The following is a 12991-nucleotide window of genomic DNA, read 5'->3' as shown; positions in this document are numbered from 1 at the left end:
GGCATTAGGAAGGGCATCCAACCACAGAAACCATGCCACAACAGACAGATGGGGTCCTGGACAGCTCCTTGCTAACCAGTGCCAAGTCAAACCACCCAACCCATGCAAGTATGGAGAGCAGATGTTAAGTGATGATGATGATGATGATGATGCATAACACCAAGTCATACTTACTGCTGGTTTAGTCATGTGATGTGTATGGATGAGAACAGCTCCATAAGAAGAGTCAGTTGCTTGAAGAGGATGTTGATTTGTGGGAGAGGGAGACTCAGAAAGATGTGGGACAAAGTAGTGAAGGTTGATCTCAAGATGTTGAGCCTCACTGAGCCTCATGGTCATGGGTTCAATCCCTCTACATTGATCAAGTGTCTTCTACTATAGCCTCGGGCCAACCAAAACCTTGTGAGTGGATTTGGTGTGTGGTGTGTGGTGTGTGTGTGTGTATGTGTGTGCATGTATGCATGTGTGTGCTTCTTTTTGTCTGTGTTTGTCCCTCACCATCGCTTGGTAACCAGCGTTAGTGGGTTTACATACTCGTAAGAGTTTGCAGTTTTACAAAAGATACTGATAGGCGCAGGAGTGGCTGTGTGGTAAGTAGCTTGCTAAACAACCACATGGTTCCGGGTTCAGTCCCACTGTGTGGCATCTTGGGCAAGTGTCTTCTACTATAGCCTCCGGCCGACCAAAGCCTTGTGAGTGGATTTGGTAGATGGAAACTGAAAGAAGCCTGTCGTATATATGTATATATATATATATATGTGTGTCTGTGTTTGTCCCCCTAGCATTGCTTGACAACCGATGCTGGTGTGTTTATGTCCCCATCACTTAGTGGTTTGGCAAAAGAGACTGATAGAATAAGTACTGGGCTTACAAAGAATAAGTCCCGGGGTCGATTTGCTCGACTAAAGGCGGTGCTCCAGCATGGCCGCAGTCAAATGACTGAAACAAGTAAAAGAGTAAAAGAGAGAATAAGTACTAGGCTTTAAAAACAAAAAAATACTGAGGTCGATACATTCTACTAAACATTCTTTATGGTGGTGCCCCAGCATGGTCTCAGTCTAATTACCAAAATAAGCAAAAAAGTAGAAAAAAAATAGTATCTCGTAACCTTTAATGGCTGCCAACACTTTGATAGTTTCTCTCACACTGTTGTAGCTTTGCTCATTTGTTTAGATAATGGTATGCAGTTGACAGCCCTTATTTTATCAGAAGAAAACATATGTTCAAAGTATTTTTAAAAAAGCACTTCTTAAAAACAGAGCTAATTCAAAACATTAATAAGATAATGAATAGGGCCTCATTAAATCTAGGAGCTCCAAACATGTGAAGATGTCTTAAAAACTTAAAAGAGCCTTGGTAGATTCTGAGGGACTCAAATTTAATTACTTTTTAAATCTAAAAGACCCAATAAATCAAAAGCAGGCTCAATAATTTAAACCCTTTTGTTACCAACCCGGCTGAAACCGGCTCTGGCTCTGAGTACAAATGTCTTGTTTTCATAAGTTTTGAATTAAAATCTTCCACCAAACCTTAGTCACAATTTATGTTCCTAACACTAGCTGAATGATAACCAAGTTATTTTACTAAATTCTTTGTTATATTTAAAGTAATTGAAAGAAACACAGAGCATCTCAAAATAAATACAGTAACGAAAGGGTTAAACGAACTCTACTGGATTAGAAAAAAATGTTAACTAGTAAAAGAAATTACAAATTTTTTTTTTGATTACTGTAAATATATCTTTTATTTTTCAACTCCAAGCTTGAGGATTTTCTGAGTTAAAAGACCGCTGGGTCATGGCCCAGACATAAATCCAGCCTTGGATATACAACTAATATCTAATATATAGTATGCCTTGTATATTTTGTATATAATATATAGGATGGTATACTAGATGTAATAACATATATATTATATCTAGTTTATAACACATTGTTTACAGTAAATGTGATATATGAAATATAGCAGATATATCTTTCATAAAGTCTATCATTCACCCAAACGCTCATCTAATTATCAGGGTATGCAGGAAACCGTCTCACTGTCCATGCACCCGTCTATCCAGTTATCTATCCAACCAACCATTGTTCAGTCCATTGAACCATCCATCCATCCATCCAACCATTCATTCATTTATCCATCCATTCGTTCAACCGTTCTTTCATCAATCCATCCAATTATACACCCGTTCATCAGACCATTCATCCATACATCCGTTATTCAATCTGTCTGTCCACAGCTCTGTATCAGTCAGAAAAAAAAAAAAAACCCCAACTAAATGATTGATTATGTTCCAAATCCAGAAATAATATTCTGTAAGAAAGTTTAACTTTTCTGTGAACCATTCTTATCTGAAGAAACATGACATATGACATTTGTGTGATTGTAATCTCTTACTTTCAACATTGTTTAGCCTTCCTCATTTCCTTATAAACCAATACCGATTTGTTCTGGAATGTTCTTTTGGTTTTGAAATGAAGGATTGGTGGAATTATTCTTGTACTGGCACGATGTTTACATCAAATCTCATTGCATTTTAAAGTTTTCCGCATTTAGATGTCTCTGGTTCTATTCTTTGACAAAATCACACACCACCTTCGGTGCATGTGTGTGTGTATGAGTATATGTACTGTATATTTATAAACTTGTCGGTTTGTTGTTGTTGTTGATGATGATGATGATGGCGATGATGATGATGGTGGTGGTGGTGGTGGTGAGGAGGAGGAGGAGGACAACAATGATCATGGAGATAGTGGCAATTATGAAGATGATGGTGATGCTGCTGCTGCTATCGATGGTAATGATTAAGATGACAGCAATTAAGTAATTTTGAAGAATTTGTAAAAAAATAAAAAGTGATGTTTTAAATAAGGATTAAAAACTTGAAGATATATTGCTATTTGAGATTTTAATGTAATTAATTCCACATTGATTGATTGTTTGATGAGTCATCCAACTAACATCAAACATTGTGAGCTGGTCTTTAGTTGTTATTTTGTTACTTGTAAAGTTAATGGAAGTAAGTTCAAGTTCCGCTTAAACACATAAATCTTTTAGGAAATGTATTTTTATTGATTTACATATTTATCTATAAAGGGTGTCCCAAAAGTCATTGATGGACTTCAATTTTTAATACAAATAAATGCCTAAAACTTTGGCACAGCTTGTTGACATTGTTATGGCCAACCTTGCAGGCCTTGCCCTCCACATGCATTCACATGATGTAGTTGAGGTGGCTGAGGTTGGGTAACTGCAGCAGCCAAAAGTCCTGCAATCAGAAGTTCATGCTCAACCCCAACCACTCTTGGCCTTGGCTGTGTGGTCCAGGGCACCATCCTGTTGAGATGTATAGTCTGCCTTCTTCATGACCCTTCTCATCCAGGGTAGGACTTCTGTGGCCAGGATGTCCCTATAGTCAGCCACAGTGGGGCTGTAACCAGCCACGAACCACATTGGCGGCATATTCTCATCATCTGAAGCCACAATGTCAAGCATCCTCCTGGCGATCAGGTGTTTCGTTGTGGACATGTAGTGGACCGTGGAGACATCCTGGCCAAAGCTGACCACATGATCATTCTCCTTGTTGACAACTGGGTCAACAGTTTTTTCATCAGATAAAATGAGAATTTGATTGCCATGACACTTCAAGTCATTGGGAAGGCAACAAAAGTGGTCCCAACATTGTTCTCACATATAGTTGGTGAGCAGAGGCCTTTTCACGCACCTCAAGCTCTTGCCACCCTCCTCCTTGATGGCCCTGGACATCATGGCCACCATGATGTTGTTTTTTGCAAGCGCAATCATTTTGAGCTTCAGATCACTTTCGAAGGCTTTTCTCACGGCCAAACAGTTGACAACTTGAGATCTACCTGATCGAGGTTGATCTTTGAGCTCTTTCCCGTTCTTGAGCCTCTCCGTGACTCTATGGACAGTCATCTGGATGATGTTAAGCTGCTTGGCAATGTCGGACTTGTCTTTTCGCTTCCATCGTGATACGCCTGTACACAATGGAAAAGACGTTTTAATGACATGTGCTGAAAAAGTAGAACTTTAAGTATGTTTGATGGCACTTTTTCTATCATCACACACTTGAACCTCTTGAAAGATCCAAAACTGAGTGTAACAGGACTTTCGTAAAGCCTGGTGTATATATATATATGCTTTCAAAATGTGACCTCGTGTGTACTGTTGGCGATTTTTTTTCCTCTGTCTTCCCTTCTCTGGATCTTTCCTTCTCCTATGTTTCCGACGAAGAGCTCTGCTCGAAACGTTGAACCCTCCTTCTTTCCTGAGAGTCCAATAATACTATATTTGTTCCACGTCCTCGCGTTGTGTTTTTTTTGTGCTTTCTTGTTTGGATTAACTTTATATATATATATATATATATATATATATATATATATTGTACAAAGTAAGATAGGGGTTATGAAGGTAACCCACTATGGGATATTCTCTTGACCATAGGCTGAAACAGCTGTAAGGAACAGTTTCTTTGTATTATTTTTATTTTATTATTAATTTGCATATTGATGTATATTGTTTTGTTCAATTTTCATGTTCCTATTTGTATAATTAATAAATAATATGAAATTGTAATATCCGTAAGTTGATGATCGAAATGAATTTGTTCCTCCATTTTCTTATCTCTTTTACTTGTTTCAGTCATTTGACTGTGGCCATGCTGGAGCACCACCTTTAATCGAGCAACTCGACCCCAGGACTTATTCTTTTGTAAGCCCAGTACTTATTCTATCGGTCTCTTTTGCCGAAACGCTAAGTAACGGGGACATAAACACACCAGCATCGGTTGTCAAGCAATGCTAGGGGACAAACACAGACACACAAACACACACACACACATATATATATATATACACATATATACGACGGGCTTCTTTCAGTTTCCGTCTACCAAATCCACTCACAAGGCTTTGGTTGGCCCGAGGCTATATACACACATATATATATACAAGTAATAATATATATAGATATATCCAGCATAAACTCCTTCAAGTTCCTTTTCGCACTACTTCCTTCAGGTCTACCTGACAGCTTCTTTCCAGACATCTTAAACTGAAGACAAATCCAAAAGCACCGCCGATTAATTATCCACCACAAATATGTAGTAAAAAAATGGCCCAGGAAAGATTTGCTTTCTGAGAGCAGAAAATTGTCTCATTCTTATTGATGCAGCAATGAAAATGAAATGAAAAAGAGGACAGAGGAAGAGAAAGCACTATATTAGTTAGCTGAAGGGTCACCAGATTTTATGGGCAATTCGCTCCTTTGCCCTTATGACTTAAGACACAAATACATGCACAATCGCTCATACACACACACAGACACGTGTTGGCGTACATGCTGATATCTGTTGTAGCCAGTTGAATTCAAAATCTGGTAGGCAGGTAGTGGTGATATATGAGTTTGCATTGGTTTAGATATTTGTGATGGAGGGCAGGTATTTTGTGGTGTGGTGGTCATATTATTCTTGCTTATTGTATTTTTGTGGTTGCTCAGTTTGAAGCCAATCCTCCAAAGACCTATGATCAAAGACATTTCATTCAACTTTTAAAACTCACTAAGATAGCACATTATATGTTTTTATTTGAAATGAATTTGCTTATCTTGTTGGTGTTGAGGGCAGAAACAGACACGCACCGCACGCATACATTCATATATATGTACGTACACGCACACACAAACATATATAGATATATATATACACACACATATTATGTACATTATATATACATGTTTGTGCATGTATGTATGTAACCTGATGATTGTTTTCCAAATCGTTACTATAATCTTTCATCTTAACCAAAACGCAAGTGACCCTTGAGCTAAGGAGAAAGCGTAGTTTTAAACAGCTAGCAATTTAAAACTACAAAATACGAGTTTCCGAGATTCCATACGAGCCAAAGTAGATGTCGCATCCCGAAATTAATGGTCATACTTCACATTTTCTGTAAGCACAAAATCCCGTAATTGGAGGAGGCCGTAACGCAGGGGATGCTATGTGAGTGTGTGTGTATATATATATACACACACACACACATATATTACATACACACATATATATATATACACACACATATATATACACACACACATATATATATATACACATATATACATATATATACATACACACACATATATACACATACACACACACATATATATATACATACACATATATATATACACACATATATATACATACACACACACACACAATATATATATACATACACACACACACACTATATATATATATATATATACATACACACACACACATATATATATATATATATATATATATATACACACACAAGCATCCCCTGCGTTACGGCCACCTCCAATTACGGGATTTTGTGCTTACAGAAAATGTGAAGTATGACCATTAATTTCGGGATGCGATCTGTACTTTGGCTCGTATATATATACATATACACACATATATATATATATATAGAGAGAGAGAGACATACAAGCACACACAGACACACGGATCTCGAAGAATCTAGACGCCTGCTGCAGTCATATGAATTTATCTCAATTTGAAAAGTGTTGTTACTGGAGGTGGTGACGGAAATGGGGTGGACGAGATTTGAGCGAGACTTGAGCGAGACTTCAACGACAGTCGCACCGCCACCGGCGCCATTTTGCACGCGCACACACACACACACACATATACGCATACATACACACACACACTTATATATATATATATGTGTGTGTGTGTGCTTGCAAATGCACATTTTATATATATATATATACATATATATATATGTATATATACACACATACACATATTGAAATATACAAAATGAGTGAGTGAGAAACAGATATAGAAAGCGAAAGAAAGACGCAGAGAGAGCGAGAGAGTGAGTGACAGAAAGGGAGGCATACCCAGAGAGGGAGGGAGTGAGTGAGTGAGAGAGAGGGATACCCTCAAAGAGAGAGTGGGTGAAAGGAATACCCCCACACATAGAGAGTGAGTGAGAAATAGATAGATAGATAGATAGAGAGAGAGAGTGAGAGTGAATTAGCCGAAGAGACAGAGAGTGTGTGGAACAGAGCTCGAGTCGGCGGTGCACCTTTGCCAGCCTTGCAGTTGTCATGTCTCACCTGAGGTAGACAGGAATTAATCGCCAGAGACGGACATAAAAGAGAGGAGGATAGTGTGTTGTGTGGGAGTGCCAAAGTGATATATATATATATATATATTTAGTAACTTTATATATATATATATATATATATACTGAGAAACTTTATATATATATATATATTCCCACACATATATTCACACAGACCCTAAGTTAGCCTTAAGTAAGCCTTGGATATATTATATATATATATATATATAATTGATATATATAATTGATATATATATATATCAGTCCCTTTATCTCAGACACATCGCAGTGTAAGTAAAAAATTCTTCAGTTGATTTAGATATTGTAAAACAAAAATCAAGGGGTCAGAATAATAATAATAATAATGAACCCCTTCCTTTATTGTTTATTTTCTGATTGCTTAATTAACTTGATTTGTTTTGCTAAACTTATTGAACTGCATAAATTCTGTTTACTTTTTTTCTTTTTATACACACACAACTAAAAATAATGAAAAGGAAACTACAGAGTGAAAATTTTAAAAGAAAAGTAAATTAATATATCTAAGCCAACAAGGAAATTATTTTAAAGAGTCTCTGGCTCTTATTTGCTTGCTCTTTTCCCTCTTTTTTTGTTTTCTTAATTTCACTAATTACATGTACCCCGACCTTACTCATTATATATAGATACATATACGCACCTTATATTTGCTCAAACTCGTACGAAATTAAATATTTACATCTTTCTATGGGGAAACGAATATACACTCAACATATATATACCGAATTCACTTATAAACTTATATATAAATACACATACATACATCTGAACTCACATTATCTTACGTGTGTGCCCACGTAAAAAAAAAAAAAAACTATATGGACACATACATCCATCATAAATTTACGTATGCACACACAGTGAAACATGTGTACATGTGCATATATATATGAGAACACACACAGTCATATATATATATATACTGAGAAACTTTATATATATATATATAATATATATATATGTATATATATATATAATATATATATATGTATATATATATATACACACATATATATATATATACATATATGAGAACATACACAGTCATATATATATATATATATAATATATATATATATACATATATGAGAACATACAGTCATATATATATATATATATACAAATATACATAATCACACACAGTCCCACATACTCTTAAGCATGCACATACACACACAAACACGCACTGCACACAAAGCAATTATAAAACAAAGTTTGAATATTTTGATAGATTCATTGTTTTGTTATAATATATCCTTGCTTTCCTATCAATAGATTTATTATTATTTTATTATGACGATTATTATTATTACTATTATCAACAAAATAATTTATTGTTTGTTTCTTGAAACTTCTGATTCTTCGCTTCTTCCTTCCTCGATTGTCTCGTCCCGTTCTTATCTTCGAAACAGAAGCACCACCTCCACCATTCTTCAATCTTTGCTATGGGTGATAGTTGTTATTTAGTCCCCCAGTCAGCTCTGCTTGGAACATTTGATCAAAAGTATTTCAGCCGTGACCATCCCGTCTTTTTGGGGGGCTATTTAGTCTACATTGCTCTGTCTCTCTCTCTAAGACGGTTGGATGTGATTCGAAGGTTTTGCTTCCCCTTGTTGGGTGGTGGTTGACATAGTTGGTGTGGTTATTTAGCACCAGGTCAGTCCTGCTCGATCAGGCATATATAATCAAAGACATTCAAATCGTGACCACTACGTTTTTTTTATCCAGATAAACTGTATCTAGGGATATGTTCTTATTTATCAAACGATAGAGTATGATCTGAAGATAATATGGTATCTCTAAGCTGGTCGAGCGACTGTAGAGATGATGCTTTAATTAATTAAACCCATGTAACCCAGATAAGGGAGTTTTCATTAGGCTCAAAATATTTGTGAAATGAAATAAAAGGCTTTAAGTAAGGATTGAAACCTCGTCACGAGTCTGCTTGGTAATTTGCTATACATTATATCATACCCTCTATTTATGATAATTGATTTCTTACAACACGGAAGGGGAAGTGGGGATGTTGTGGCGGTCAAGCTTTTCCTTCTGGACAGCTTTAGCCTTGTGTGTATGTGTGAAATAAATAATCTTCAGAATGAAATGAAAACTGGGTCGCGGTTTCGACTCACTAGATTTATTTTTTTCTTTGCTTATGCGGCATTCGAATTATAATTTTTCAAGTTAAGATTGTTGTTGCTATTTAGCACCAGATTGGCTTTGATTGAGCAGATTCTTTGGCCAGACATGTTTCTAGCTGTCAACATCTTGTCTTTTCTTTTTTTAAACATATAGACCACATCCTCCAGTTGGGTTTTTGTTCTCTCCTTTAACAGAGTAGAGTGACTGCTTCTCTTTATCGGTTTAGAACTACTACAATTCTTTCGGCTTCTCTTGACCAGTTTCAAATTGAATTTCTTTTGTAGCTTTGTCACCTAACGCCATTCGGAATCTCTTACCAAGGAGGACACTTAAGAGGAGGGTTCTGAGGGGATCGGATGTAAAAAAAAAAACTGGACGTTGTAACATTCATACATCTCTGTTAAGACATTAAATAAGCCGAGAGTAACTGAAAGTGCTTTCAACTGTTTGTGTGAATCGAGTCAGTTCGGGGTTTCTTTGTGTTTGTTTCTCGATATTCAGACAAGTTGCCAGGATATGGAGCCAATTAGGGAATCTCGAGCTGTACCTGATCGCTCACCTGCTTGAAGTAATTGCTAAATTTCCTATAAACACTATCCTACGGTCTCTCTTTATTAACGGATACATTAGATATTGATGTAGTTCGAGATAATAATAATAATGGTTTCAAATTTTGTCACAAGAACAGCAATTTTGGGGGCGGGGATCAGTCGATTACATCGACTCCAGTGAAACACTGGTACTTAATTTATCGACCCCCTCCCGAAAGGATGAAAGGCAAAGTCGACCTCGGCGGAATTTTTCATAATGGTAATAATAAAAAGACAGGATGGTCTCGGCTAGAATATCTTTGAATATAGATCTGTCTTCTCGTTCGTTCAGAGCTAAGCAAACTTAACCGACTGCTATAGGAGAGAGATAATACCTTGTAGTTATGCTAATTAATAACCGTGACCAACTGATGGGGGTTTTCCCTCCATTACTAAAGCAATCCCTGTCCATCATCAATAAAACTCCACGTTTGCTAAGTGTAATTAATGTCGTGTGTCTCCTTTACATTCGATAGCCATCCAACGAAACATTTTCTTCCTTGTTTTCATAACAGACTAGCTTTAAAACTATTCCACACATATTACCTCTAATCTAGGGCTGTTTTTCTTCATGCTAGTCGAGCTTAACTCTAACTTCTATTTAACCAGCATCTTAGATGTCTTTCTCTTATCTTGTTTTTTGCTCCAAACACATTGGGATATACACAGACACATGTCTGTGCATTAGGCAATTCGCTTAATATTCATGATCATGAGTTGTATAATTTTATGCGCCGTTTTTCGTACACACACACACACATATACACACACGTGTGTGTGTGTTTGTCAGTTTTCTCTGACATAACGGAAACTATTGAAAGAGACACTTGTCTACTTGGCACCGTTTGACTTAGTAAATTTAGTACACGCACACGTGTATGTTTACTCACAACTTTTAGTCTTCAAGAATGAAAAACATAACATCTTTGTCATCTTATATTAATTTTTGTTATTGGAGGATATACTAAACATTCGAGGGATATACATAACAGGGAAATAGGGTCCCACTCCCCTCTGTATCGGTGTATCTACGTGTAGAATGGGTGGGAATAGGGGTCAGTTCTCAGTATATTTGCGTATAATTATTAATTTTAGGCGTGGATGTATGAACACGAAGTTGCGATGAATGAAAAGTTCAGTTTCGAATATATATTTATTCATTTTAAACTTAAATTTAGATTTCCGTTGCTGATGAGATGATGGATATTTTTGTATAAATGTTTAATAGATCCACCTTGGAATCGTTCGATAGTTATTTAAATCTTTTTAAATATTATATTATATATAATATTAGGCGAAGTTTCGCCTTTAATCGAGCAACTCGACCCCGGGACTTATTCTTTTGTAAGCCCAGTACTTATTCTATCGGTCTTTTTTGCCGAACTGCTAAGTAACGGGGACATAAACACACCAGCATCGGTTGTCAAGCGATGCTAGGGGGACAAACGCACACACGCATATATATACATATACATATATACGACGGGCGTCTTTCAGTTTCCGTCTACCAAATCCACTCACAAGGCTTTGGTCGGCCCGAGGCTATAGTAGAAGACACTTGCCCAAGGTGCCACGCAGTGGGACTGAACCCGGAACCATGTGGTTGGTAAACAAGCTAACTTACCACACAGCCACTCCTGCGCCTATATATGTGTGTGTGTGTGTGTGATCTTGGAAGCACTATGGGTGTGTACTTATGTCCCTCTGCATAATGACACATCTGATATATTTATATTCTACTAAATAAACATCAGCTACTGCTAGAAACTGCTGTTAATCATTAAACAACTCGTCCTCTTCGTGGACACACGATTCTCAAAACCTCAACCGCATTTCGCATTCATACACACCTATTAACCGAAGAAAAGCAGCATATGTAATCCTTCGTCTCGGTTTAATTACTGCTTTGTCATACTTTACTCATATATATAGTATATGGCATAGAATAAAATTATAATTGTATGTATATAGATAGATGGAATAACAGATGTTAATACGCCACAGATGATGATGAGTAGGAGGAGCACTGCGCTCGTTGACTCGGGCATTATCCACAATCGAACCCAGTCGGGTCCTCATAGGTAGTTTCTGTCGAAGATACATGTCTGGGGAAACATGTTCGGTCGAAATGAATTATTGCATTGTACTGTGGAAGCGAGCATTTCTTCTCTCTCTCTCTCTCTCTCTCTCTCACACACAGCCATTAGATTGCGTCCACACTGGAGCATGGTTTTGAAGAATTTTAGTCGAACGAATCAACCCAGTTCTTACGTTTTAAGCCTGGTACTTTATTCAGTCGATCTGTTTTGCCGAACCGCTAGCTTACTGGGACGTAAACACACCAACACCGGTTGTCAAGCTGCGTTGGGGCACACAGACACACACACACACACACGACGCGCTTCTTTTAGTTTCTGTCTGTGCATAAGGGCCATGTAGTTTGTTGCCTCCTCTGTATTGCTTCAGTGCACGTAGCCCTTATTTAACCACACACACGCATACACCCCTGGTGGTATATCTCCTGCTTAATTTAGGGAGAGAGAGAGAGGAAGACTACTTGGCTTGTTTGTGATCGAGCTTGTCTAAAGCCTTATCTACCTGTAGTATCTTTCCTTTGAGGTAGTTCAGGAAACTATGTTTTTGTGTGTGTCTGATGAAAGTTTAAAAATGCTCATTCTCTCTCTCTCTCTCTCTCGCTCCATGAAGAATATATTCTTGGCTTCATCTTTGAAAAATCTTAAAGCTTTCTTTGTGTTCGTTTTGTTGTTATTGGATGGAACCTAAACTTCCTCATTCTTCTATGATTGGGTCTTAACACTTCTGCTGCTACATCTATCTACTACGTCTACTATATAATATAGTTAACGTGTGTCTGTGTGTGTGTGAGCTCCCATTTGTTTGTCTTTGTAACATACTAGAAATGGCAGCCAAATCTCCCTCATATCACACCCTTACCGTTTTGAAAAGGGAAAAAAAGACATCTGATAATGTCTAGATATAGTAAAAGAGAGAGAGAAACAAAGTGTTCAAGAGTGCAACGTCTGATCATAGGTGCTCATTTAGAGCTGACTGACC

General features: G+C 37.1%; 1 protein-coding gene across 1 annotated transcript in view; it reads left to right on the top strand.

The window, feature by feature from the left end:
* The first annotated feature begins 7280 nt into the window (after window positions 1-7280).
* LOC115222097 (serine/threonine-protein kinase PAK 1) overlaps window positions 7281-12991 on the top strand; it is a 217639-nt gene continuing 211928 nt past the window's right edge. Inside the window, exon 1 of the mRNA XM_036511203.1 lies at window positions 7281-7435. The gene's annotated coding sequence lies outside the window, so the exon portion shown is untranslated. The remainder of the gene's footprint in view (window positions 7436-12991) is intronic.

The sequence above is a fragment of the Octopus sinensis genome, linkage group LG19 (assembly GCF_006345805.1).
Source record: "Octopus sinensis linkage group LG19, ASM634580v1, whole genome shotgun sequence".
Classification (NCBI taxonomy): Eukaryota; Metazoa; Mollusca; class Cephalopoda; order Octopoda; family Octopodidae; genus Octopus; species Octopus sinensis.
Note: the sequence above shows the minus strand (reverse complement) of the source record. Positions and strands in the feature narration are given on the sequence as shown.